The sequence below is a fragment of the Macaca thibetana genome, chromosome 7, assembly GCF_024542745.1.
Source record: "Macaca thibetana thibetana isolate TM-01 chromosome 7, ASM2454274v1, whole genome shotgun sequence".
Classification (NCBI taxonomy): Eukaryota; Metazoa; Chordata; class Mammalia; order Primates; family Cercopithecidae; genus Macaca; species Macaca thibetana.
In genome coordinates, this window is record NC_065584.1 from 50,663,536 (window position 1) to 50,691,446 (window position 27,911).

Consider the following 27,911-nt stretch of genomic DNA (forward strand, 5'->3'; position numbering starts at 1 on the left):
GTGACTCATTGTGAAACCTAAGCTGCAGAAAACTGACAGCAGGAACAGAGGATGCTGACCTAATTTGCCAGAACAAAGGTAGGATTTACTTTTTTGGTTGTGAATTTTTTTTTCTTTATTAAATCAGAGGAGTTTAATGAACATTAGTTCTTAAGGAAACAGGAGGCAGATAACTGAGGGTGGAGCCGGGTCTCCTTTATCCTCCCTCTTCCCTGCCTGGCCCAGTCACCAGGCCTCAGCTGAAACCTTCAAAACCCTTATCTGCCCACTGAAGTGGCAGACTTCTTTAACCTTTGACCTAAATTGTGTTTGAACTTTCATCTTGAGGAAGCAAAGTTTTAACATTAAGCCACTAAAGACTTCAAAAGCCCTGGATTTATGTCCTGTTCTTTAGCAAGAATCCCAATACCCTTGTCTTTGACCAACAAATAAAGTGGAACTTGTTCGTCCCAATTCTAGTAGTGATATGCTAGGTGAAGAATTATAATCAAGAGGAGGGTATTTATAGCATTTGACGCATTTTAATAGATAAGCTTCCCAAGAAACAAATCAAAGGAAAGATTTCCCTAAAGTTTTCAAGACTTTTTATTTGAAATTCTTATTTTTATTCACAGAATAAATGTGAACATTACTTAAGAGGGACTTTCATTTCTGCCTCCATGAGAGTATCTGAGGAATTTTAAAGTAAGTCATATTAATATTTTGGGGTCCAAACTGAGAAAGTCCAAACTGAGAAAGTCCAAAAACAATACAATATCTCACAATCTTTTTAGAGCCGGTTGCATTTGAAAAAACAATGACTATTTTAATGGATCGTCCTTTATATTCTCCCCTAAATTCACAGAGGATTTGCACTTAGCCATAAACATGCTCAGATGAGGACATGCCTTAAAGAGAATATCTGAAGGGCAAAGTAAGTCTGAGAGGATTAACAGCAGAATAAAACCCAGATTAAATCAGATAACCAAGGAAAAATTAGTAGAAGAACTAGAAACATTTTAATGTCTGTAACAGGGAAACACCAACCTCAGTGCCCTGAAAAAAGAGGGATGCCCAACAGATGTAAATCAAAGGCCAAAACTAACTTTGATTTATATCTGTAGCTCTTATGACTCGCTCTTTTTAAAAAAAAAAAAAAATTTACATTAGTTTTATTTGTCCTGTCAGTTAAAGTAACTGAGGCTGCCAAAACACTGTCATTTCTTATAACTGATTACTCTCCCCTTCCCATGGCTGTCATATGTGTCTCAAGTGTATTTGTCTTTGGAATGTTGTTCCTTTATTGCCTTTTGTGGGACCTGTCTTGCTCTGGCATTTTTACTGTGGTAGACACATTGCTATATTACAGTAAGCCAAAGGTCATCTACACAGCCATCAATTCTAAGAATAATTTTTTGGTTAATAAAAGTAATTTTCTTAGCTAAGGGCTACTTGCTGTGAGAAGGATTTATATTTGCCAGATCACATTTTCTAGAAAGTGATAGAATGTCAACCATTGATGACATTTTATATTTTATATTTATGATGCTATAATAGTTGGTTAAAAACCAAATTTTCCTTCTTTAACGTGGCTTTTGAATACAGTAATAAAGTTGAGTAAGTGACATGATGAAGCAAAAACATGTTTTGGGAAAATGTGTAACAAATGTTATTTGCTTCCTGGCTTAGAAAGCACCTAAGCAGAGAGAACAGAGCGGGTGTGTTGATTAAGACCAGGAGTTGGAGCTACAGAGATATGGAATGGAAAACTGTCTCAGCCATCTGCAGTGATCTTAGACAACTTAATTAACTTCTCTCAGCTGGGGCTTTTTCATCTGTAAAATGGGCATGGCAATAGTACCTACCTCCTAGGTTTATTTGGAGAAAGAAATGGGATTTGCACAAAAAGTATTTGGATCTGTAAATGTGTATCTGCCAGGCGAGGCTGCTTATACAGCATTGACACACAGCCCCACATTCTCAAGGGCTTAAAACAACTGAGCACCTCTTGTCGATGCTGATGTCCACTGCAGATGTGTGGGGTGCCGGTGGTCGTCTGCCCATCGAAGTCATTCAGGGGTCCAGGTGATGGAGCAGCCCCTCCTCAGATTTTGTTGCTTACATGCAGAGGAGAAGTGTAGTCTGCAGTTTTTCTGCCAGCAATTATGAAAAGCTCAGCCCAGAAGTGACACATATCACCTATCATCAAACTCATTGGCCAGAACCAGTCTTATGATCCACGTACTCACAGGGGACAAGAAGGCAGATGTACCAGAGGCAGAGAGCTGGAAATAGTTGAACAGCACTAATGGAGATCACAAATGTTTTTTACACATACATATGTGGGAGGAAAGAGAGAGAGAGAACCCAATTCACTCTCTTTCTATAGGTGAAGCAGAGAGAGTTACTCTAGATCAGTGTTCAAGTACCATGGTCACAGTCAGGTAACCAGACAGCTGCAGGAGCAGGAGCCACCCCACTGAATACCCCAGGTAATTTAAGGAAAAATGTGGATCAAAAGGGAGGAGTTTCCCCAACAACAGGGAAGAAGCCCTTCTACCATTGCTACTAGATATTTAGTGGAACAGTATTATTGGAAACATTTTTTCAGTAAGTCATTGCAGTGCACATACAATATTTGGCAAGAAAGAGTCTGTATGAGTGACCTTATCCATCAGCCAAAACACCACCTGGAATGGCAGCTGTTGGGTAACGGGGCACTCAGATGCAGTTGGGGGTTGGGCAAAATCCACATCTGATGTAACCCTGGGCGAGTCACTTTAACCCTCAGATCTCCAGCTGAGGGAATAAGACTAGACTTGGCAGGAGGTTTGGGTCACAGGGAACAGATGAGATTTTACTCAGAACTCTGGAAGCACGTTGGAGAGCCACTGGCACAAACAGGCACTCAACACTGTTCGTTCATTCATTCACTCCATCAGAGTCACAGATCGTCTCCGCCTGCCCTCTTTAGAAAATGCAACATTCTTTTCAGTTCTCTTAATGCAGTCATTTTCAGAAACGGAGTTTCCCAAATGAAGTCTGGCCAGGTTAAATGGCGATGTGCACAGTAAGGCAAAAATGCCAAGGGTCTCGGCAGCAGGCACAGCAGGTCTGAGCTTTCAAGGTATCCCTGGGCCCTTGGACACAGGTCATAGTTGCAGTCCTAACCCAACTGGTGGGTCGGAACAGGTCAGGGGAGGCCCTAGCTAATTGGCAATGGTGTCAACTAACCAGGGGCTCTGCAGCCCTGCCACAGTCTGAGCCACGGGCACAGCCATTTCCCTGGAGAGGTGTTTGGCTGCAAGAGCTGTGGGCTGGGTGTCAGCTGGACCTGGGTTCTGGTCCTGATTCTGCTGCTGAGTTGCCTTGCTCAAGCCATGTAACCTCTCTGGTCTTCAGTTTCCTTTTGTGTAAAATGTCTGAATCGGTTGGCTGGTTTTCAAACTTCTTTTCCCCATCTTCAGAACTGAAGGAAATCTTGCAGTTCCCAAGTTAAAACAAATACAGGCAGAGGTACTCTGAGCGCTGAGCTCCACGGTCTCTTCTGGAAACCTTCAGCTCCTTGTGTTTCCTTCACGCCTCCCTCTGGAGTCTGAAAACCCAAGAACATTCATTTCCTTATGTAGAGACTCAACAAGACTTTATTGGGATGTGAGAGGGAGCTCACATTCATCCACTGTCCCCTTCACTGTGAATGAATTGGTCGGTTTGCATTTGGTCACCTCTGTAGAACTGGAGGAAACAGGATACAGACAGAAAAGATTAGGCCAGAGGAACAACTGCCCAGGAGTCAGGGGCAGGAGGAGAACAGCTTTGCAGCTGGGGGTGTCTCACGTGGGTCAGAATCGCTCATGATGGCCTCAGGGACCAGGAAGTTATGAGCAGAGACCCTTGGTGAGGTCTACATACCACAATTTTGCCTGAAGACGATCCTTATTTTAGACAGCCAATTTAAAGTAGGAGGAAAGCAAAAGGAATGTTACTGAATTGGTGTCAGAGAGGAGGAAGCATCAGTGAGTATCAATTTGTTCTCTTTGGAGCGGGAGCAGTTCCCTCCATTTTCAACTGCAACTTCCTGTCTTTGCTTTCCTCCCAGAAGCAGCCCATGGAGGCGACCTGCACATGGACTACACGAGGCAGCTAACATTTTTTGTACACTTATTTTATATAAACTCTGTGCTTGGCAATCTGCACACATTGTTTAAGTTAACCATTTGCAATCCTCCAAAGAAGGTTAGAGGCTGTTACTCTATCCTCATCCTAACATCTCTAGCTGGGAAAACAGTGTTGGAAATTGAGTTAAGAAAATTCACACAGAGCCAAAAATTTAAACTTCACACATGTCTGACTCTAACTCCTGTGTTTTTAAATCAGTATGCTCTCTTCTCTCCCAGGTTCCCTCTCTCCATCTTCTCAATTTCATCAGTGCTAGAAATAAAAATTAACTGAAGGAAAAGAAGAAAGAGAAAAGTGTGGAATTTCTGTTTTATCATCAGTTTTGCCACATATTAATACATCTGCTCATGTGTTTTTCCTCCTTAAACCCACTTTTGCCTTTGTATTGCCTACAAAAGAAAGTTCATCCTCCTTAGTCTTTGTTTTCCAAAACACTTACTGTCTGATACCACATCCTTTCCAGATTTATGCCATATCACCAAGAACAGCACCAGCCACCTAACTTCTTACTATTTCCCAAACACATACATGCACCGTCATACTTCTGTGCCTTCGCTCATGCTGTTCCTTTTGCCTGAAATTCCCTTTCTTTGTTCATTTGTTTGGCAATTCCACATGTATTAAGCTCCTACTATGTACCAGGCCCTGGAGCTAGAAAGGTGAATAAATCCAGGTCTCTGACATCCAGCTTACAGTCTGGTGGGGCACACAAAGAGGTAAAAGGGCAATTATAACGCAGTGGGACTGTGTAAGTTTTGACAACTCACAGGAGAGACCTACCCCGGATTTGGAGGTAGGGAAGCGAGGTTCAGGGAATGATGACTTCTCACAGGAGGTAATGTCTTAGCTGGGACTTGAAAGATGGGAAGAAGGAAGAGGTTTTCCTAGACATGCAAGAAGGAACAAGAGAACTGGTGAATAGTTGAAACTAAAACTTTCGCAAGTGGATTAAATGACAGCAAGGGAGAGGAGGAACAAACGAAGCTGGGAGGGGCTTTAGGTCATGTTAAACATGTTTGGATTTTTAAGTTGAGAAAATGGAGAGCTACTGAGGGGTTTTGCTACGTAAGCGGGAAAGTGACATAATCACATTTGCAGCTGTGGTTATACCAATCTGAAAATAGCTCAGGCAAGACGTCGCATACTTAAATGTTTCCCAGCGTTTGAGTGAAACTGGTCCAGGGTAAGAAAACACATAGGAAAATTCTTCATTTCTTCAAAGAAAAATGTATTTCCTCCCATTTTTTTAAAGAAACATGTGGGCCTATTGATTTTTTTATTTTTTCATTTTTAAGGGATTCAATGAATGATTAAAAGAAATATTTCACTTTCCTCTTAGCTATAAGAGTCTAACAGAAAATGCTTAGATTAGTGGCAATGCTTTACTTGTCACAGTGTTGGGCAGAATACGGGGTAGGGGACTGTGGTGAACTGTGGTGAGCAGGCCCCATCTAAGAGGAGAAGCCCCCACTTCACTCCAGCTGTCTGTTTTCGTGCAAGAAAGTAGGTCAAATCTAGACCTTCTGCTCTTTCAAAGAAATCCAGAGATCAAATCTTAATGTAAAAATCTACTGATTTTAAAAATTGACCGAAAAACCAAAAACGAAAACAAGAAGCTTAGAATTGCCAGATTTAGCAAATAAAAGAACAGGCTGCCATGTGAAATTTGAATATCAAATAAACAATGAATGCTTCTTAGTATAAGTATATTCCAACTATTGCATGAGATATATTAAAGTATGATTTGCCATTGATCTGAAATTGGAATTTAACAGGGTGTCCTGTACCTTGGCTGACAACTCTAGATCAAACAAAATATGCACATGAATCACATTAGGTATGTCAGCCAGCAGTTGGCAACTTGTGGTATTGATTGGTGATTCTAGACTTTATCTGAAGAGTGTTGTCTTTTATAGCAAATAAGTCATGTCATCATTTTCATTATGCTAAAATAAAATTTATAGATAGTACAACCTATTTAATCATAATATTTCAAAAGTCCACCGAAGGCCTAATTATAAAGAAGAAATAAAAAGAAAATTATTTCAATATGTGATTGCTTGGTAGCACTACAGTAGTAACTGGCAAGACGTCTGAGAGTTGTGAAAGACATATGGGTGCCCCAGGTACTACGGGGCATGTAGCTCCCTGGAACCTGACTATCAAACGCTCACACTGCTTCATAATCTTTGTGATGACCAAAAATACTGCACCCCATTTTCAAAATCTCCCCTAGGTGCAGTGCCGTCTTCAGCGATAAAGAGCAGTTAGTGAAAGGATTCACAGGAAAAAGGCAGAGGCTGGGACTTGAAGCTGGGAGATCAATTTTAAATAGAAATAGAGTGGGCATGGTGGCTCACAACTGTAATCCCAGCCCTTTGGGAGGCCGAGGCAGGAAAACTGCTCAAGGCCAGAAGTAGCTATGATTGTGCCACTGCACTCCAGCCTGGGCAACATACCAAGACCCTGTCTCCTGCAGTCCTAGCTGCTCAGGAGGCTGAGACAGGAAGATCCCTTGGGCCACGGGTAGCTATGATTGCACCACTGCACTCTAGCATGGAAGGCAGAGCTAGACCCTGTCTCTAAATAAGTAAGTAGCCAGGCACAGTGGCTCTCACCTGTAATCCCAGCACTTTGGGAGGTGAAGGTGGGTGGATCACTTGAGGTCAGGAGTTTGAGACCAGCCTGGCCAACATGGTAAAACCCCATCTCTACTAAAAATACAAAAATTAGCCGGACATGGTGGTGTGTGTCTGTACTCCCAGCTACTCAGAAGGCTGAGGCTGGAGAATGGCTTGAACCCAGGAAGCGGAGGTTGCGGTGAGCCAAGATCACCTCAGTGCACTCCAGCCTGGGGAACAGAGTAAGACTCTGTCTCAAAATAAATAAATAAATAAAATAGAAGTGGCTGGAGAACCAACTAGAAGTGGGAAAAGAAAGGATGAAGGGTCAAGTGGGAGCATTCAAATAGATAGGCAAGATGGGAACAGGATTTGTTTTGGAATAAATAAATCCTATATCTTGAGTTTTAGATTTAGATTTCTGTGTGAGATCTAAGAAGAGCGGTCTGTTAGTCTGTGAAATCCATGAGTGCTGTGGTCTGAGATGGCCATAGAACACTGGGAATTCGCAGCACATTGTCTGTATGTGATGAAGTTATGGGAATGGATGAGATTGCTCCCAGGAAGACTATAGGTAGGAGGCGACTTAGTTCATGGACATAGCCCTGCGAACACCAACTTTCATGAGATGTCCAGCCTTTTTAATGGAGGAAAAAGGAGTTTCCAGAATGAAAGTAGGAAATCTAGGAAAAAGTGATGTCACAGAAAGCATGGGAGGAGAAATGGGTGGGACCGACTGCAGAGAAGACAGATTCTACAGGGAAGATAAACAAGAGAAGAGTTGAACAATGTCCAGTCAGGAGGTCCCTGGTGAGCTGAGTGACTGCAGTTTCAGTGCAGGGGTAGGTGTGGAATCCCTTTTAGAGTTGATAAGAAAATGCAGACAGGGAGCATAGGCCACTTAAAAAGCGGCATGGCTGTGAAGGAGTAAGAACTCCTTTCTGCCTTTTAGGGTCCTCCTTATATGAGATCTCTGAACTTTCCTTTACTTTCGGTATCTTTTAGGATGCCTTTGCTAGTAATTAACAGAAAAATGAACCCAGACTGGCTTAAAAAGTAAAATTCAATAGTGGATTTAGGCTACTGAAAAAGTCCAGCAATGATGTGTGCTTCAGGCATGATTTGATCAAGGCTTTAGATCCAGTTCTCATAATTTTTTCCTACGTGTCTTAGATTTGCCCTCAGACTGACTTCCCAATTTTTTAAGTTTATTTCACAAATAGTTATTGAACACCTACTGCATGCCAAGAACTTTTCTAGGCCCTTGAGATATAGCAGTAAAATACAACTGATAAAGATTCCTGTCCTTGATGCTGGGTGTGGTGGCACATACCTGTAGTCCCAGCTTCTTGGGAGGCTAAGGCAAGAGGATTGCTTGAGCACAGGAATTTAAGGCCAACCTGGGCAACTTGGCAAGACCACATGTCTAAAAATAAAGATTCTTGTCCTTGTGGAGCATATGTTCAAATGGGGAAAGATATCTTGTAAAAATGTATATACATATATACAGACACATATATAAAATCATAATATGTGACATGGTTTGGCTGTGTCCCCACCCAAATCTCTCCCATAATTCCCACATGTTGTGAGAGAGACCTGGTGGGAGGTAACTGAATCATGGGGGCAAGTCTTTCCTGTGCCGTTCTCATGATAGTGAATAAGTCTCACGAGAGCTGATGGTTTTATAAAGGGAGTTCCCCTGCACGTACACTCTCTTGCCTGCCGCCATGCAAGAAGTGACTTTGCTCCTCCTTTGCCTTCTACCGTGATGGTGAGGGCTCCCCAGCCATGTGGAACTGTAAGTCCATTAAACCTCTTTTCTTTATAAATTTCCCAGTCTCAGGTGTGTCTTTATTAGCAGCACAAGAACAGACTAATACAGTATGTTAAATGATGATAAAGTCTATGAAAAAAGAAAAACAGTTCAGAGTACAGAGGATTGGTAATATAAGAAGGGCTAGATTGTAATTTATAGAAGGTGGTCAAGAAAGGCTTCACCAAGAAAGTGGCATTTCAGTGGACATAAGGATATGGCAGAGTGAGATGCATGAATAGCTTTGGGAAGGGTATTGCAGCCAGAGAAACAACCAGCACAAAGACCACAGACGGGAGCGTCCAGCACGTCTGAACAGCATCAGGGAGGCCAGTGTAGCTGGGGTGGAATGAGTGAAGGAGTAGTAGTGGGAGATTAGATTAGGGAAGCAATAGAGGCCCAAATTTATGAGCCCATGGCAAGGGCTTTTCATCAGCAGAATGTCGAGCCCAAGAGTAAATGATACAACTCAAAGTGTAAGAGGATCTCCCTGGCTGCTGTGTTGAAAAGGGACTGTAGCGGAGTGAGAGTGGTATCTGAGAAACCACTCAGGAGGCTCTTTCAATAACCCAGGGAAGTGGTGATAGTGGCTGGGCTGGGGTGGTTGCTGTGGAGGTGATAGACATGGTAGGATTTTGGAAAAGTTTGAACATAGTGCTAACAGGATTTGCTGACAGAATGGATGGAGAGGACAGAAGAGTCGAGAATCACTCCAGGCATTTCTGCCTAAGCCACTATCTGAGATGGGGAAGGCTGTGGGTAGGAACAGGTTTGGGAGGAAGATCCAGACTTGAGTTTTGGACGTGTTAAATTTTAGAAGCCTATTAGACATCCTGGGGTAGCTGTTAAGTGAGCAGAGGGCTCTAGGAGTCTGCATTTGGAAGATAAATATAGACAGGTGCTATCTATTTCAGATTTGAAAGCAGGCACATAATATTAAAGTCTCAAGACTGAAGGAATCACCAAGGAAGTGAGAGTAGGTAGAGAAGGAAAGAAGACCAAAGACTGAGTCGTGGATCCCTCAGACACTGAAAGGCCTGGAAGAAGAGTGGACTGGAAAAAGAGACTAAGAAGTCTCATGATAGAAAGAAACTGGAGTGGGAGAGATAGGGCATCTTTCAAACATGAGTACCAGATTTCCCTCTGGCTGGATTGAATTAGGTTATTTGAATCGGTCCCTCTAGCCGATGGAAAATAGTAGACAAAGTCCATTTTTTAACTAATCATTTGAAAAGGTCTTGGTTTGTGCAGAAGGGCTTATACTTATGGGGACTTTTTTTAACTAATCATTTGAAAAGGTCTTGGTTTGTGCAGAAGGGCTTATACTTATGGGGACTTTTAAAAACTAATCATTTGAGAAGATCTTGATTTGTGCAGAAGGGCTTATACTTATGGGGACTTACCTGTGGAACTTACTCCCAGAACTTACTCCCTCCCCGGTGGGGTGGTCAATTCCTCACAATCCTACCCGATGGTAAAACTGAATATTGGGAAGTGAAGGATAAAGCGAACCCACCATCTTGCCACACATTTTCCGGGGGATCAGTTTTTCTCATGTACCCACAGATCCTTTCGTTCATATTAATAGTTGTATACTTATTATATTAAAAAACAGTTGGCTATCTGTTTACTGATTTCTGCCCAGATTATAAGGTTTTTGAAGAACTGTGTCTTACTCATCTTTGAACCCCAGGACCCCTAGCCTCAGTGAATATTTGTTGAAGTGAGTTAAATATGAACATGTGAGAGTGTGTGCACGTCTGGTTTCTGTGGGTCCTCCTGGGTGACGTTAAACCTCAAAGTTAGAAGAAAAAATTTTAAACCCTTAGAATAGTTTCTGATCCATCTGTAAAATGTAATGTAACCACATAGACCATCACCTTATTAAATTTAATGTATGAAACTATTTCTTAATCGTTGTGGCTGCAAGGACAATCAGTTCTTAAATAGTTTTGAGACAGAGAAATTTAAAAGAACCCTTTGGTATTTTGGGTACACACACACATATACGCACACACGGAACTTATAGTTGAGAGTTCATAAAATAGCCTAATGAACCTATACTGTAAGGACCTATAAGCTGATTGTATATGTTTTGAGCTGGATATTTATGTCCAGCCCCCTCCAATTCATATGTTGAAACCCTAGCCCCCAGGGTGATGGTATTTGGAAGTCAAGCCTTTGGGAGGTAATCAGAGTAAGATGAGGTCCTGAGAGTAACGTCCTCATGATGGGTTAATGTAGTTGTAAAAAGAGGAAAACAGTACAAAGTTTCAATTAGATAGGAGGACTAAATTATTGTGTTCTACTGAAGAGCATAAAGAGTATAGTTAATAATAATGTATTGTGTATTTCAAAATAGCTAAGAGAAAATTTTAAATGTCCTTACCACAAAGAAATGATAAATATTTGAGGTGATAGATGTGTTAATTAGCCTGATTTCAATATACATCCTTCTACAATGAATTCATGTATCAAAACATCACATTTAGTCCATCAATAGATACAATCATTAATTTGTCAAATAAAAAGATGATAATACTTTTTCATGTTTATTTTTTGAGATGGAGTCTTGCTCTGTTGCTCTGTTGCGACTAGAGTGTAGTGGCTCAATCGTGGCTTATTGAAATTTCAGCCTCCCTGGCTCAAGAGATCCTTCTGCTTCAGTCTCCTGAGTAGCTGGGACCACCGGCACATGTCACCATGCCCGGCTAATTTTTAAAAATATTTTGTAGAGATGGGTCTCACTGTGTTGCCCAGGCTAGTCTCGAACTCCTAAGCTCAAGTGATCCTCCCACCTCAGACTCCCAAAGTGCTGGCATTATAAGACATGTGCCACCATGCCCAGCCACAATAAAACTTTTTTTAAAAAAACAGGAGAAGAAAAGCTATCACTGCAAGTGCTCTGCTATAGGTGTTTTCTCTATGTCATTATGATCTTTTGTTAAACATGATTTTTCCCATAGCTTATCTGAATCTATACAGTGAGCTATATTATTAAAGCATTCTAGCTAACTTTGTGCTTGGCCACAAGTAAAGCAACCTAGACTTTCTTAGAAGAGAATAGAAATACCAGAATATTTTTTCTGTCTAGTATTTGAGTGAAAAAAAAAACAATGGCAAAACATAAAATAGAACATCCAAAACACTATCAAGTATATTATATTCATTCATTCAGTCTATCATTGACTTTGTATTTTTTGGAAATATTTTTCCCTTGTTAACTTTTCCCATGGACATATTAGACTATATTTATCCACATGGGTATTTTTGGAAATGTAAGCACTAATGTAACTTCTTTGAATTACAAAAGATTCTGAAGGTTTGTGTGTTTGTTTTTAGAAAATGATGGGGATACCTTAGGAACAATCTTTTTGAACATTTGAAGGCATTTGATACACAAAAATATTTGATTCTTATCAAATAAATTGTCAGTATTTAAACTTTCCCTTTGAAGACAAGCTATTTAGTTCTTATAAAAAGCAATGCTTGCTTTTTATAAGATATAAAGGATGAAGATATAAAGAAACACCAGTCACAGCTATGGAATCTCTAGGCTTAACCTGGACAGGGTGCTTGACAGTTCTTGGGTTATTAAGCGAGTCACCAGTTGTGCTAGGCCAGACTCTCTTTACAGTGAAATAAAAAAGAGGACACATCTGAAAAACCAGATAATATAATGAATAAGACATTTGGTAAATAAGAGCAATTAAAAATCAAAAACAGCACACATCTGAAAAAACAGATAATAGAGCAGGTAAGACATTAGGTAAATATGACCAAATAATTGTGTTGTAAACCTCTACCTGAATCAGGCATCCAGGAGGCAATTCTACTTCAAGTGCTTTTTTTCCCTCCCTTTACTAGATCTAGTTAGACTTTTGAAAAATTAAGGTAAACTCCAGAGGTCACGAAGAAGTTGCCTTGTTGTGTTCTCTGGCCTAGAATGAGGCTGGAAATTGGGCGTGCACTTTCAGTTGGACGTTTCCTTAGCACAGCCCCCTTCTCCATTTCTGAGGTGACCCAACGAAGAAGAAATGGGACAGCAGAGAGTTAAAAGTGCACAAGGCAGATGCCATGAGAGATCACATGTTCTCCCTGTTGGACAGACAGGAGCCATGAGCAGACATGAGCTGGCTGTTTGGTCGGTGGGGCAGCGCTGCTTGGTGGCAAGGAGAACGGGTCTGTTTTATGCTGTTTTATTCTCTATTCACTTGCAGGGCGTTTGGATCGGTCTCTCTCTCTCTCTGTTTGTTTTTTGGTTTTTTTTTTGTCCTTGAAAATGGCATTAAGTGATTCTGTGTATGTGCATTTGAGGAAGCCAGTGCAATATCCTATTAATCCACTGAGTAACTTCAACAACTTGAACATAATCAGAGCATGGTTGGTGACCACACTGGTCGGTTCGTGAGAGCTTTACTGAAGGGCCACGCGAGTCCTTCCATTTAAGGGATCTCCCCTTCTGTGGTCACCCATGCCTCCTTTGCCCAACAGCTTGGCGGCCTCCCTGGGGTCCATTGTAACCATCCTTCCAGGACACTGGGTCGGTTCAGGGGGCAATTGTTGCCTTCTTCTCCCTCCAGGGAGCAACTTCTCTTCATAAGGATTCTTTTTCCCAGCAAGAAAAGATGACCTGGAAATTTGATAGTGCCAGAGTTACAAACTATACTTTCTCAAGAGAGAAATATTACCTTTTAGAAACTAGCTTTTATCCTGCTGGGAAACTGTACTGTGTTGCGGGGATTGTCTCTTATTAGAGCCGTGTGAGCTGGGGGAAGCATGTAGGGCTATCTTCCACACACCAAAAAGGCTGCAGGAATCGTGTATGACCCTGAAAAGAAACTGCCATAGTACTTAGTGGGGAGGTAGGGAAAGACAAAGATGTCAACATAAGCCAGTACATTCCTTGCGCAGAATGAGCCTGCATACTCTTAAACACACCGGGAGAAGAGTTCTCAAGGTTTTGAAACTCCTAGTGATGGTGGAGTTCTTGGCTCACTTCCTAAAGCATTATGAGGCATTATAAACGTCCTTCGAATTCACGCAGTCCCATAAGAACACCAACAAAAAAATTGTTATGGGGATTTTAGTATTTAATCTTCAGGGGGTCCAAAGCCTTATTTGCCATTTCTCAATAAAAAACAAATCTTTATCCTAAGACTAGGGTAGAGGGGATTGGGAAATCATTTTGTAACAAAAAGGTACTACATCCATTAGTCAAATAGTATTCATTGAGCACTCACTATGTGCCAGGCATTGTAGCAGGGGGTGGGGTCCTGAGGGTGACCCTGGCAAGCCTGGGCCCTATCCTCATGACACTTACATTCTAGTGGGCAGCAAAGGTGCAGAGCAAGTGTACTGAGCTAGTTGTGTAATAGAAGACACGAGGTTAGCTTACAGTCTCCCAATTCAGAGATCTCGAAGAACATCTTCTTGTTGGATTTAGACATGCAGTATCCTGGAAGAGGACTGCAGTCTTAAAAATGCTCCTGATTTCGCCGGGTGAGGTGGCTCACGCCTGTAATCCCAGCACTTTGGGAGGCCGGGGCGGGCGGATCACGAGGTCAGGAGATCGAGATCATCCTGGCTAACACGCTGAAACTCCGTCTCTACTAAAAACACAAACAATTAGCCGGGCGCGGTGGCGGCGCCTGTAGTCCCAGCCACTCGGGAGGCTGAGGCAGGAGAATGGCTTGAACCCGGGAGGCGGAGCTTGCAGTGAGCTGAGATCCGGCCACTGCACTCCAGCCTGGGCGACAGAGCGAGACTCCGTCTCAAACAAAACAAAACAAAACAAAACAAAACACCCTCCTGATTCATTCTTTCCCAGCAAGATGCTCTTGGGACATGTAGGACCTTGGGCAACACTTATTTCTTCTTAGGGAATCTGAATGTCTCTGTTATTCCTACGAAATACCTCACTGAGAATGTATGTTGCCTTAAGAAGCTGTTATATAGACTTCTTTGGATTTTCAGATATACCTCTTCCCACACCATCGTTTCACAATCTGTTTTTATTCTATAAAGTTTTTTATCATCTCAAAAATCTATGTCTGTCTACAAGTTAAGCTAAGTATCTCCAGATAACTCTCCCAGTCAGAGATACAAGATCTCAATTTCTAAAAAAAAAAATGTTCATATCAGCAAACTTGGACAATGCCCACTTGTACCAAAACTATGAGCAGGTACATTTATTTTCTTCAACTGAAAATCTGTGCTAATAATTTTAAGTTTACTTTTACATTTTAATTAGGGAAATTTTCAAATATACACAAAAGTGGAGAAGATAGTTTAGTGAACCCTAATGTACCCATTACTAAGCTTCAAGAGTCATTACAATTTTGCCAATTTTATTTCATTGATATAGCTTCCCCCACCAAGTACAGACACCTTTTTTCCCTTTTAAATTTTGGAGTATCAAAATCAAATTCCAGACATTGTATAATTTCAATCACAAATATCTTAGTAGAGAGAGAAGGATACTTTAACTGTAACATGCCATTACTACAACTAACAGAATAAACAAAAAAATTTTTAGTATCATGTAACATGACCCAGAATCAAGTTCCTCTGACTGACCTAAAATATGAATTTTTATAGTTTGTTCAAATCAGGATCTAAAATAGGACCAAACATCATACTTGCTTGTTATATTTCTTAAATTTCTTTTAATCTATAATACATCCCTCCTTCCATTTTTTTGCACCATTTAGTTTTTAAAAGGACTAGGTCTTTTTTTTTTTTTTTTTTTTTTTTTTTTGAGACAGAGTCTCGCTGTGTCACCCAGGCTGGAGTGCAGTGATGGGATCTCGGCTCACTGCAACCTCTATCTCCCAGGTTCAAGCAGTTTTCCTGCCTCAGCCTCCTGAGTAGCTGAGACCACTGGCATGCACCATCACACACAGCTAATTTTTGTATTTGTAGTAGAGACGGGGTTTCACCATTAAGAGATGGTAGCAACCATCTCTTGACCTCGTTATCTCTTAACGAGGTCAAGTGTTGGGATTACAGGCGTGAGCCACCATGCCCGGCCTAATCTTACTGATTTTCTCACATTCTGATTTGTCTATTAGCTCCCTGGTGACATTGTTCAGCTTATTTTTCTATCCCCCTATATTATTTGTTAACTGTTAGGTATATAAACTTGATTAGATTTAGGTTTCCCACCTTCCTTCCTTCCTTCCTTCCTTCCTTCCTTCCTTCCTTCCTTCCTTCCTTCCTTCCTTCCTTCCTTCCCTTCTTTTCCTTCCTTCCCTCCTTCCTTCCTGTCTTTCTTTCTTCAAGAATATATATGGGTAGTGCCAGGTACATCCTATTGTATCACAATACAAGACACATAATGTCTGATTGTCCCACTTTTAGTGGTGCTAAAAGTTAATCCAGGGCCCCAAGTGTTGCCACACTGATACAACCATTATAAAGTTCCCCATCAATTTTTCACCTCATGGCTTTCATATTCTTTGATGATCTTTGCATGGATCCATTTTTTTTTATCATGAATGAATTTCAATTATAATATTACATTTCATCAACCATTATTTTGAATCTCAAACTATCTTAGTAAATTTTTCTAATAGAAATATCCTACATAGTACTATATTGAATTTTTAATTTAAATGTTTTATAATTATGAAATGTATTCACTACAGAAAGTTTGGCATATGTAAAGTATAAATTTGAAATAAAGTCACCCCCAATTTTTCCACCAAAAGATAATCATTTCTAGAGTTTCAACGTATTCATTTTGATCTTTCTTTCAGACAGCATATTGGAACAAAACAGGACCACAGTATACTATGTTTGTACCCTTTTTGCTCTTAGTAATCTATTTTGGACATCTTTTCATATTAAAAAATACCAGATTCACACCGTTACTTTTAATGGCATATTTTAATTTTCTTGAAACATATTCATAAACATGAAACATTGGAATGAAAGATGCTAAAAAAGTTTAAGCTTTTGATATTTATTTTCAAGACTCCTACTAAAGAGTTTTCCCATCTGAAATGTGTTATGAGTACTAATTTCTCTACATCTTTGGTAACACTGAATATTATAATTTTTGTAGTTTTTGCTAATTTGATACAAAAAATGTTTTCTGCCCAGTTATATGGTTTTGATTAATTGCCAGAGATTAAAGTTATTCATATGTTTGTTATTTATTTGTATTTTTCTTCTGTGAATTTTCTATTTATTTATTCTGTCAATTCTTCTATCAGCATGCTTATACTTTTATTTCTATTTCAGATATTTTCTTTTTCTTATTCTGATATTAGGGTATGAGAAGTACAAAAGATCTACAAGTACCAGAAAATTCTGTATAACTTTGAGGTAGTTTAAAAAAATACAAGAGAACAAAACAATTTTTTTAGTAATATTCATCTCTACAGATCTGACTGTCCACTTGAAACATCGCTGTAGAAGTGGTAAAAAATGATTTCATTGTGATTATGTTAAAATTTTTTATGTTTCTTTCACTTGTTTTAGGAAATCTGCTTTCTGACATTTATACTGGATGGACTCTTCACCTCTATTTTGCTGAGGCCCAATTCCCTGCCTCTTCAGGGCTTCAATGATGACATTTTTGTTTTTACAGTCAGCTTGTGATGTTTTGTCCAAAGGAAGATTCTGAAAACAGCTTCAGCAGCAAGAAAAGCTGGATATAAATTTATTGTTATTGTCCTTTCCAGTGTAAAAAAAAAGTTGAAAAATACTGATGACTTTTTCTTAGTGTTAATTTCTCGTCCTACAAGGATTTAATTTCATACTCAGGCTGAGGATGAATTATCTTTGATGCGGCTTTTTTTTCCCCCCCAAAGTATTTTTTAAACGCTTTCTTGAAAAGATGAATTCTTCTTCCTAGCCCTAGGATTCTGAGTAAAGATGACATCCTGGAACAGGAGAAGTCCAGGTTTATCTTTCTACTTTCTTACCTAGTAACCTGTTGGACTTAGAAGAGTTGAGATCTCCACGGATGTTCAGTAAATCTAGGAATGGCTGAAATAAAAACAAAAACAAAAACAAAAACAAAGCTCACTTTATTTAGTTACAGATAATAATCACAATGCCAGAAGGTTATAGACACAAAGGCCAAAAGAACAAAGGAAAGCCACATCAGAGGCTGCCTGACAGCTTAAGACCTTTTTTTCCCTCTGCTTAATAAGAAATAAGTTATCATTGTCATCATCTTCCAAGCACCTCTCCTTTTTCTTCTCTTGCCCCTCTTAACCTCCTTGGGAGACTTGTCTCCTCTTGATGTGAAGTAATGTGATGAATGGTGAAAGGGCTTGGAAGGCGTCTGGGTTTTAAAACTGCCAGGAGAAGAGTAGGTTTTGGGGCCCCTAGGAAAATCCTCACCCACTTCACATGTCTGTCAGCCTTCCTGTGCTTCTCCCAGTTTCTGTTCTTGTTCTTCATTTCTTTTTGTGTTTCCTTATTTTATTGAGGCCACCTGTTGCTTTTCCACAAGGCATGGCCCTTCCTTATATAATGATGGGAGTTCTCATTTGCTGTTTTTATCTAAGGTAGCTTAGATGGCTCTGGGATATCTCCATTTTTCTTCAGTACTTTTATTTTTTGTTTTAGTCTCTTTTCTCTCTCCTGAATTTCATATTTGTCATCGTAGTAGCAGATGAATGGAGATATTGGAGACGGGTCATACACTTCTCTTTCTGGACACTTGTGCCCAGAATTGCCTTTTGCATGCAGTGACAGTAATATGCTAAGGCTGATGGTCTTGAAGGGGTCTTTGGCTTTTTGGATGGTCCAGGTTTGGTCGTTAGGTGATACTGCCCCCAGATTTCTGTGCAAGTATCTGTATAGTGACCTAGCATATGACATCAGTCACACTGTTTATCCCAGGAATGTCTGAAAAGACATGAGTGGTCCAACATCTTAGGCACAGGACAGTATTCGCAAAGGGGGGCTGGCCAGGAATACAGGAGATGTCCTCTCCCGGAGCACAGGAAGCAGCGACGAACTTTTCCTGGTAAGGGGCAGTTTTTTGTTAAATGGCCACATTTGTCACAATTTCTACAGATAATGTTTTTGTTGGCTGAATAATATCTCTGGGTGTGTCTTCCAGGTGATTTGTTATTAGCTATCTCGGCCTCAATGTCTTTGTCACTGATGAACCAGTTTATATCATCTTCTTCAATAACAGAGTTTTCACATCCCGCAACGTTGAGAAGGATATCATCATCTCTATCATCTACTTCACATCCCAGTAGCATCCAGCTTTTCACATTATTGCCTTCTGAAATGGTGCTTTCTTCCTCTTCACTTGAACTGACGGCTATAATCATGAGCTCTCAGATTACACCTGATCTCTCTTCAATATCACTCTTGCATTTCTTATCAACCAGCTCATTAGATTGAAGAGACGCAGAAGGACCATGGGTATTTTCTTATGCTTGAACTCTAACATTCTTTCCTTTACATCTATAAATACTATCTTCATCAGATAGTGATGACCTCTGAGCCATCTGACAGCTGGATGACCTCACTATCTGAAAGGACAATTAGCCTCTTCTGATTTGGTTTACTACTCGAAGATTCCAAATTCCCAGAGTTCTTTCCTTCATGTTCTTCTTCTCTGATGACATCACCAAGATCTTGGGCATAATAAATTCAGCTATAGAGTTGAAATTCCACCTCACTATCAACACTCATTTCACTAGATAACTCGTCTTGATAAAGATCATATTCGTATGCTTCTATAATCTCACAGCCACCAAACATCATAAAAAGTCAGTAACCTTGATGTGCTGGCTGCAACCTACTTTTCTTAATAAATTATAATGATGTAATATTAATCATTTATCTGTCATATTTCAAATATATTTTGCCAGTTTGTCATTTTAAAATTTTTGTTTATGACTTTTTAATGTTCAGAAATTTTAAATATTTATGTCATCTATTAAAAATAATATCTATTTTTTTCTTTGTGATTTCTTCCATGGCATTAATATTCCCCATCTCAAGATTGGTGTAAATATTTGCCCATAATTCCTTCAACAGTTTTGGGGTTTTGTTTTCATATTTTACCTTCAATTCCTTAGCCTATGTTGAATTTTTTGGCTGTAATTTAATGTAAAGATCTGATTGGATTTCACCACCACCCTCCATCCCCCACATATTCTCATTTTCCCCACCTCCATTATTTGTTTGAATAATCTATTCCAACTGATATGCTTTTTCTTTCTTTCTTTTTGTTTTTTTTTGAGTTGGAATTTCACCCTGTTGTCCAGGCTGGAGTGCAATGGTGTGGTCCCTGCTCACCACAACCTTGGCCTCCCGGGTTCAAGCGATTCTCCTGCCTCAGCCTCCTGAGTAGCTGGGATGACAGGCGCCCACCACCATGCCCAGCTAATTTTTGTATGTTTAGTAGAGACTGGGTTTCACCATGTTAGCCCGGCTGTTTTCAAACTCCTGACCTCAAATGACCCACCCACTTTGGCCTCCCAAAGTGCTGGGATTACAGGCGTGAGCCACCACACCAGCCTGATACGCTTTTAATGCATTCGTTTCTGAACTATCTTTTCTGTAACAATGATCTGTCAGACAGTACTTATACTAGTAACACACGTAAATGTTGCAGCTGTAGTATGTTTTAAGATCTGGAGAACTTTCCTTATATTATAGCTGCTTTCTTAACTACCTATTTAATATGTATTAAATAGGTATTTCTTAATACCTATTTACTGATGACTCCCAGCTTATGTCTGGCTCTAATTTCCAGAGTTGTACGTCTATATATCTATTCAACCTCTCCTCTCAAATAGGTAATAGACATCCATTCATTCATTCAGCAGTATTTATTAAGCACCCACTCTCTTCCAGGCATTGTTCTAGGCACTTGGAATAAATCAGTGAATCACACAATGATCCCTGCCAATTAATTAACAGTTTGATTCTTACAACAACTTTATGAAGCAAATAAATTATTATTTCTATTATAGTTCACGCATGAGGAAAATGACACACAGAAAGGTTAAATGACTTACTCAGGGTCACACAGCTAGTAGGTGGTGAATCTGGGATTCAAACTCAAGTCATTTCTTCCAGAGTCCTTGCCTTTAATCACTTTCTCAAACTCAACATGTCCAAAACAGAAGTATGGATTCCTCTGTCACATTTAGTTCTCAGGCTTTCTCCATTTTAATAAATGACTATACCATTCAAGCGTGTACCTGCTTGAGTCAAAAACCTAGGAATCGTTCACGACTCCCTTTTCCCTCACTCTCCATATTCAGTAGATTAGCAAGTTCTGTCAATTTTATCATCAGCAAATACATCTCTGATTCCACCACTTCTGACCATCTGTGGTGCTCCAACCTAGACCAAGCATTGTCATTTTCTGCCTGCACCATTACACCTTCTAAAGATTCTCCCTATTTCTGTTCTTTCCCTTTTCACACAACTGGCAGTGAAGACTTCAGAAAATATCAATAACATCCTGTCACTCTCATGATCAAAATACAGTCAAATTATACTATAAACACAGAGAAAAACAGAAATTGCCCCACCCTTCCCCCGCTTCGTGGTACCTGTTCCTCAGTGGCAACTGCTCTGTGTTGTTTTGGCTCTTTCTTCTGTCATTTACATCCATATCTCTAAAGTACGTACTAATACAACTAGTTTTAAAATTTCAGTTGTGGACACCATCAGTCAATTTCAATGACTTCCTAGTAGAGCAGAGGAATATTTAGCTCTTCTATAACTACCTGCACCCCAAACACACACTTCCTCTCTTTTCCACCAATGTAGGTATATCTCAACTTTTATTATTTTGGTTACATTATTTTGAGTATGCAAATATTATTCATACTTCCTTAGTGTACTAGGACTTTACTTCTTATTTTTGTGAAACTTTTTGTTTTACTTCCTTTTTATAAAACTTTTCCTAGACTTAATAATTGCTTCATTTTTTCTTTGCTTGTATTTCTTCCCCAGGTACTTAACACTAATTCTTATTCAAACTCTCTGGTAGAGCTGTAAATCTCTTCTCAATGTAACCAGGTATATAGAATAATCTATAAATTCATTTTTTCCCCTGGAAAACATCCTCTTAGATCCCTTCTTTCTCTATGATCTGCCACACTACTGTCGTTTTGTGAGTCTGCTTCATGATCTTCCCAGGAATTCTGTTGCTTTTTAACCTGTTTTTAGCTCTTCTTATCTGTATCTCATGTCTTACTCTCATTTGGCTTAAATTTATTTCAAAGGAATACATTTTCCAGTAGCTTTCTGAGGAAGTAGGCATGAATGGTGAAATAAAAATATGCTTCTTGGCCAGATTCGGTGGCTTGTGCCTGAAATCCCAGCACTTTGGGAGGGCAAAAATTAGCTGGATGTGGTGGCGGGTGCCTGTAATGCCAGCTACTTGGGAGACTGAAGCAGGAGAATCTCTTGAACTCGGGAGGCAGAGATTGCAGTGACCTGAGATCGCATCACTGCACTCCAGCCTGGGCAACAGAGTGAGACTCTGCCCCAAAAAACAAACAAACAAAAAACAAAAACCACTTCTTGTAACTCCTCATAATTGATCATTACTGTAATTTGTTACAAAATTCTAGAATTGATATCATTTTGATTTGAATCATTATGATTGAGTGTTCTGATGTCCTTCCAATTCTTGATCCTTTATAGCCCTTCTGCTTTTTTCTATGAGTTTTTAGAAGCGTCTGTTTATTCCTGAAATTCTCATATTTCACATTTTCATCCCCCTCAAAGGTTTCTTCATGTCACTGGGTAATTCATTTTTTTCTTCTCCCCCAAACCCCCTCCTTATAGATTTGGGACAAATTTGCTCTCTGTCCCTATAAATTATTTTCTATAATTTCATAAAAATGGAATAATATATAAAATCACTTCCGTACTTGGCTTCCTCAGCATAATTATTTTGAGATTTATCAGGTTTTTTAAATGTATCAGTAGTTTCTTTTCATTGATGAGTAGAAGTCAGTTACATGGATTTACCACATTTTGTTTATCTCTTCACCTAGTCATGGACATTTAGGCTGTTTCCAGTTTTTGCTATTCATAATAAAACTGTCATAAGCATTAGTGTACAATTCTTTCATTAGACATATATTTCTTTTTTCATCAGTTAATATTTAGAATTAGAATTGTTTAATCATATAGTAGGGGCTTCTTTAAATTTTTAAAAAACTGTCAAAAGTTTTCCAAACTTGTACTATTTTACGTTTTCACTGTCACTGTATGAGATTTCCAATTGTTGTATATCCTTGGCATTCTCGGTCTTCTCAATTGTAGTAAATTCTAGTGGATATATAGTTCCATCTCACTGTGATTTTAAATTACATTTCCCAGGTAGCTAATTACTTTGAGCATTTATTCGTGTGTTTTTTTTTTTTTTTTTTTTTTTTTTTTTTTGAGATGGAGTCTCACTCTGTCACCCAGGCTGGAGTGCAGTGGCACGATCTCGGCTCACTGCAAGCTCCGCCTCCTGGGTTCATGCCATTCCCCTGCCTCAGCCTCCCGAGTAGCTGGGATTACAGGCATGTGCCATCACATCACATCCAGCTAATTTTTGTATTTTTAGTAGAGGCTGGGTTTCACCATGTTGGCCAGGCTGGTCTTGAACACCTGATCTCAAGTGATCCATCCATCTTGGCCTCCCAAAGTGCTGGGAAAGCCACTGCACCCGACCCATTTGTATATCTTCTTTTGTGATTTTTTTCTATTCAAATATTTGGCCCCCTTTTTTTATTGGGCTGTTTGTTTTCTTATTGTTGAGTTACGAATGATATTTATATAGCTGAGATGCAAGACCTTTGTCAGATATGTGCATTGCAAATATTTTCTTGTAGTCTGTGGTTTGTCTTATGTGTTGTAATCTGCTTACATTGTTGTTGGAAATTATCTTTCAAAGAGCAAAAGGTTTCAATTTTCACATGTCATATAGGTTTTATAGCTATGTTCTTAAATAAATGCCTTAATATTCTAAGTTATTTCATTATTCTAAATGAAATTTTTGCATCATTCTGTTGCTTTTTATTGCTATAATAATAAGTTATATGTACGTTATAACTGAACACCTCGCCAAGTCCCCCATTCAGTAGTTTTTAAACTTATGTTTCTTAGGTATTCAACTATATGATCAGCAAGAACAAATACATTTAGCTTTTTTATTTTCTGGTATCTATATTGGTTATTTCCATTTTATTTTCTTCTCCTAATATTTTTTCTTAAACCTACAAAACAACATTGAATTGGCTTTTTTCTGGTTTTAATAGGACTGTCCTTTAGTGTTTTATCATCTAGAAAGTCATTTGCATTTAATTTTTAGCCAATAATTATAATTGTGTTCACATAGTTTTGATCTGTTCTATGTAGAGGTTTTTGAAATTAGAAATCACTATCAAATTTTATTAAAGGTGCTTTAGTATTTGATATTATTTTTCTTACATAATATAATAAATTATATATCTATATGTTTTTAATATTGAACCCTTGCATTGTTGGATGGCCATACAATATTATTCTTTTAATATATTGCTGGGTTCAATTTGTTTATATTTCATTTAGAATTTTTACATTAATACTATAAATTAGATTACTGCTCCCTCTCCCATGGTGATCTCTTCTTCTTGACTGTCTTTATCAAATTTTAGTATTACACTTATATAAACATCATAAAACAAATTGGGGTGCTTTCCATCTTTTATTATAATCTGAAATAATGTAAACGATATTAGAATTATCTCTGCTAACTGTTAGATTGCATTCAGCTGTAAGATCAACACTTTTAATTTTTAAATTTTTTAAAACTTTGAGACATGTATTTACTTTCCCACATCACCAATCACGGCCTAGTATGATTATGAGTGGCTAAGTCTTATATCCCTTCAGGAAAACATAGCACTATTGAATGACTATGGCATCCTATGGAGAACTTCAATCTCTTGTCATAGCCTTTAGAGTTCCTGGCTTCAAGGCCTGCAAACTCTCTTTGAATGACCTACTGAATACTTTTTCTTCAATAAAAAAGCTTCAGCTATTAAATAATCAGATTTTTTTTAGTGCCACATCTTCAATTACCTTTGTAATAGTTTATATATTAATTACTCTTTTAAAGTTTTTTAATTTCTTCTTGGGTTAATTTTGCTCATTTTGTTAGTAAGTCATTTCTTCTAGGTTATCAAATTGCTGTCACAGACTTTTACATGGTGTATTCTTATAATTATTTTCATCTCTTTTGTTTTGCATTTATTTGTAGCTCTGTACTTCCCATTCTTAATCTTTCATGTTTTCTATCTCTTTTCTCTATTCAGGCAAATCGCAGTTTATTTATTTTATTGCTGTGTTCATAGCATCAGTATTTGGCTTTTCCCTACTATTTTGGTGTTTTCTATTCTATTAATTTTATCTTTTGTCTTTGCTAATTCCTACTACTTACTTTCTTTGGTTTATTTTATTTTTCTGTTACTGATTCTTCCTCTTTTTTTTTTTTTAGATGGAGTCTCACTGTGTCATCCAGGCTGGAGTGCAGTGGCTTGATCTCTGCTCACTGCAACCTCCGCCCCCTAGGTTCAAGGGATTCTACTGCCTCAGCCTCCTGAGTAGCCAGGACTACAGATACCCCGCCACTATGACCAGCTAACATATATATATATATGTGTGTGTGTGTGTGTGTGTGGGTGTGTGTGTGTGTGTGTATATATATATATATATTTTTTTTTTTAATTTTTAGTACAAACGGGGTTTTTTGCCATGTTGGCCAGGCTGATCTCGAACTCCTGACCTCAAGTGATCCACCTGCCTCGGCCTCCCAAAGTGCTGGTATCACAGGTATGAGCCACTGTGCCTGGCCTCTTTTACTAATTCTTAAGATGGGCATATTCATTTGCTGGAGCTGCAATGAGAGATGGCTTAAACAACAGAATTTTATTTTCTCAGAGTTACAGATGCTAGAGTCCAAGATCAAAGTGTCAGCACGTTTGGTTTCTTCTGAGGACTCTCCTTGACTTCCAGATGGTTGCCTCTATGCTGTGTCCTCACATGGCGTCATCCCTCGGTAAGTGTGTCGTGTGCGTCCTAATCTCCTCTTCTTATAAGAACACTAGTCATATTGGATTAGACCCACCGTGGGAGCTCATTTTACCTTAATTACCTCTTTCAAGGCCCTATTTCCAAACGCAGTCACTTTCTGAGGTTCTAAGGGGTAGGATTTCAACATGTGAATTTTGGGGGAGACTTAATTCAGTCCATAACAATGGGTCTAAATTATTTGATTTTTTATTTTCTTTAAACATGAAGGAATTCGAGGCTATACATTTTTCTCTGACTATAAATTAAATGGTTTTAATACAAAATATTCAATGTGAATCATTCCCCTTTCCATGCTTTCTAGATAGCATATAATTTCAGTTTTAAAGGTCTCTTTGATGCTGGAGTTAAGAGAGTGTTTCTTAACTTCCAAAATGTTTTCAGTCAACATTTTATTACTTATTTCTAATTTTGTTGTGGCCTGTGAGTGTTCTATATTTTAATGTTTTTAAAGGTTTTCTTTGTAGTCAAATACATATATCATCAATATTTGTACTATTTATATTCCTACAAAAATTCACACTCTATGTCAGTAGGATAGAAATTACACATGATTTTATTAATCTACTTTATTGTTATATTATTCAATTCCTCTCTGTCCTTACTTATCTTTTTGTGTAGTGAATCTTTCTACTTCTGAAAGGGATGTTTTAAAAATTACAACTATAATTTTATTAGGTTTTTGCATTTCTACAAGCTCTTTTTACCTATTCGGCTGCAAAGTTATTTGATGTGTATGTTTGTGACTATCATATCTCCTCTATAAACTGTGTTTTTTTAATTGTCTCTATTCATGTCCTTCTTAAAATGCTACCTGGTAACAGCCTGTATGATGCCACAGTCTCCTAGTTTGGATCCATGTCTTTGCCTACTCCTTAAACGTACATGTTCCTCTGTATTCTGATCTTCCTCTCCTCCTCCTGTAAGCACAAATAAATACACATCTCTCACCCAGATCTCTCTCGGAGCTCAAGACTCATACAACTCATTTCTGCCTAGATTGTTGTCTTGAATGCAGCACACACAGCTCAAAAGCAAAATTCCCCTCCTTCACCCTGAACCTGCCTTTTCTCTCTTTAAAACATTACTTTTAGCTTTTTTTCTTATAAACAAAACATTGCTCAGTTTTGTTTTTCCACTAATCTGACATTACATAATCCAAGCAAACTGCCTAATGTGGTTCCTGACAGGTTGTGAGTTCTCCAAAAATTTAGCTACTATTATCAATAGAATCCAAGTTTACATTCACTGTCAGTTGCCACTTCATGCTGTCAGGAGGTACTTTTTTTGCCACATTACCACAGTAGTGTTGGCTCTTTGATCTTTTATGAACACAAGAAAAAGACAATTAAATCTCAACTCGCATACTGTGGGATAAAACGTGTCTTGCACTGTGCTATAGTGGGAATCAAGGAATGGTCATGGTTTAGCGCTTCTTTCCAATGGTCCAATAATTTACTTGACTCCATTAGTTGCATTCTTGAGTTCCAGTGACACGACCAATTTAAAATAGTTTTTGGATGAATCAAACAGAACTATAATGAACAGCCTAAATTTTTGGTTTCTTCTTTGAATCCTAGTTGATGGCAGAGAGCATGTTTACTTGCTGATTGGGTGGTAGATTTGACCACTGTTTAAGAATCAGCTCCAGAAATTTGATTTTGCAGAAAACTTCTGGGTATATTAAGACAAATTCTTCTGTTCACTGGCTTTTCATGTCCTTTAGGAGAAACCTCCACCTGGAAACCACTCCAACACCCACCAAGGCACTTGAGTGAAAACATTAGCATATAGTACATGGCCCAATTAAAATAGAGACTAATAGAAACTGGTAACATGCAGATGTACGCCTCTCATTATATAAGTCCTCACCTCTCACCCTTACCACCAATCACACACATAGCTACTACCACTGACAACACAGCCTTTCCAATATGGAACAAGCCTTGTTTCTGAACAGAAACTGCTTTTTAAAATCAACTAACAATCAACAAATCTGGTCATCGATTAGACTAGAAGAATTTCTCTCCCTTTTCTCATATTTTGTGCCTTCTGTCTCATAATGGTTTTCTGTTTTGTCACCCTCACAGCTCCGTGGAACTTGAATGCCAACAGCTCTTCATCTGTTCACATTAAAGAAAATTAGAAGGAGGAGGAGGAGAGAAGAAAGTCCTATCATCAAGTTTATTACTCCCAGGGTGGTCAGCTTTCTATTTAAGGGAATATGCCCAAATTTCAGAACT

General features: G+C 38.8%; 1 protein-coding gene, 1 long non-coding RNA gene, 1 other non-coding gene and 1 pseudogene across 3 annotated transcripts in view; 1 reads left to right on the forward strand and 3 right to left on the reverse strand.

Moving 5' to 3' along the window:
- The window catches only part of NAA30 (N-alpha-acetyltransferase 30, NatC catalytic subunit), an 834,104-nt gene that overhangs the window by 333,102 nt on the left and 473,091 nt on the right, over positions 1-27,911 (reverse strand). The gene's annotated exons all lie outside the window — the stretch shown is intronic.
- On the forward strand, positions 2-27,822 carry LOC126959947 (uncharacterized). The gene is made up of 3 exons (XR_007727682.1): positions 2-78; positions 615-684; positions 27,759-27,822. It is a non-coding gene; the product is annotated as an uncharacterized LOC126959947 (long non-coding RNA).
- On the reverse strand, positions 18,100-19,338 carry LOC126959934 (zinc finger CCHC domain-containing protein 7-like; annotated as a pseudogene).
- Positions 24,456-24,582, reverse strand: LOC126960420 (small nucleolar RNA SNORA25). Its single transcript, XR_007727968.1, has one exon. It is a non-coding gene; the product is annotated as a small nucleolar RNA SNORA25 (small nucleolar RNA).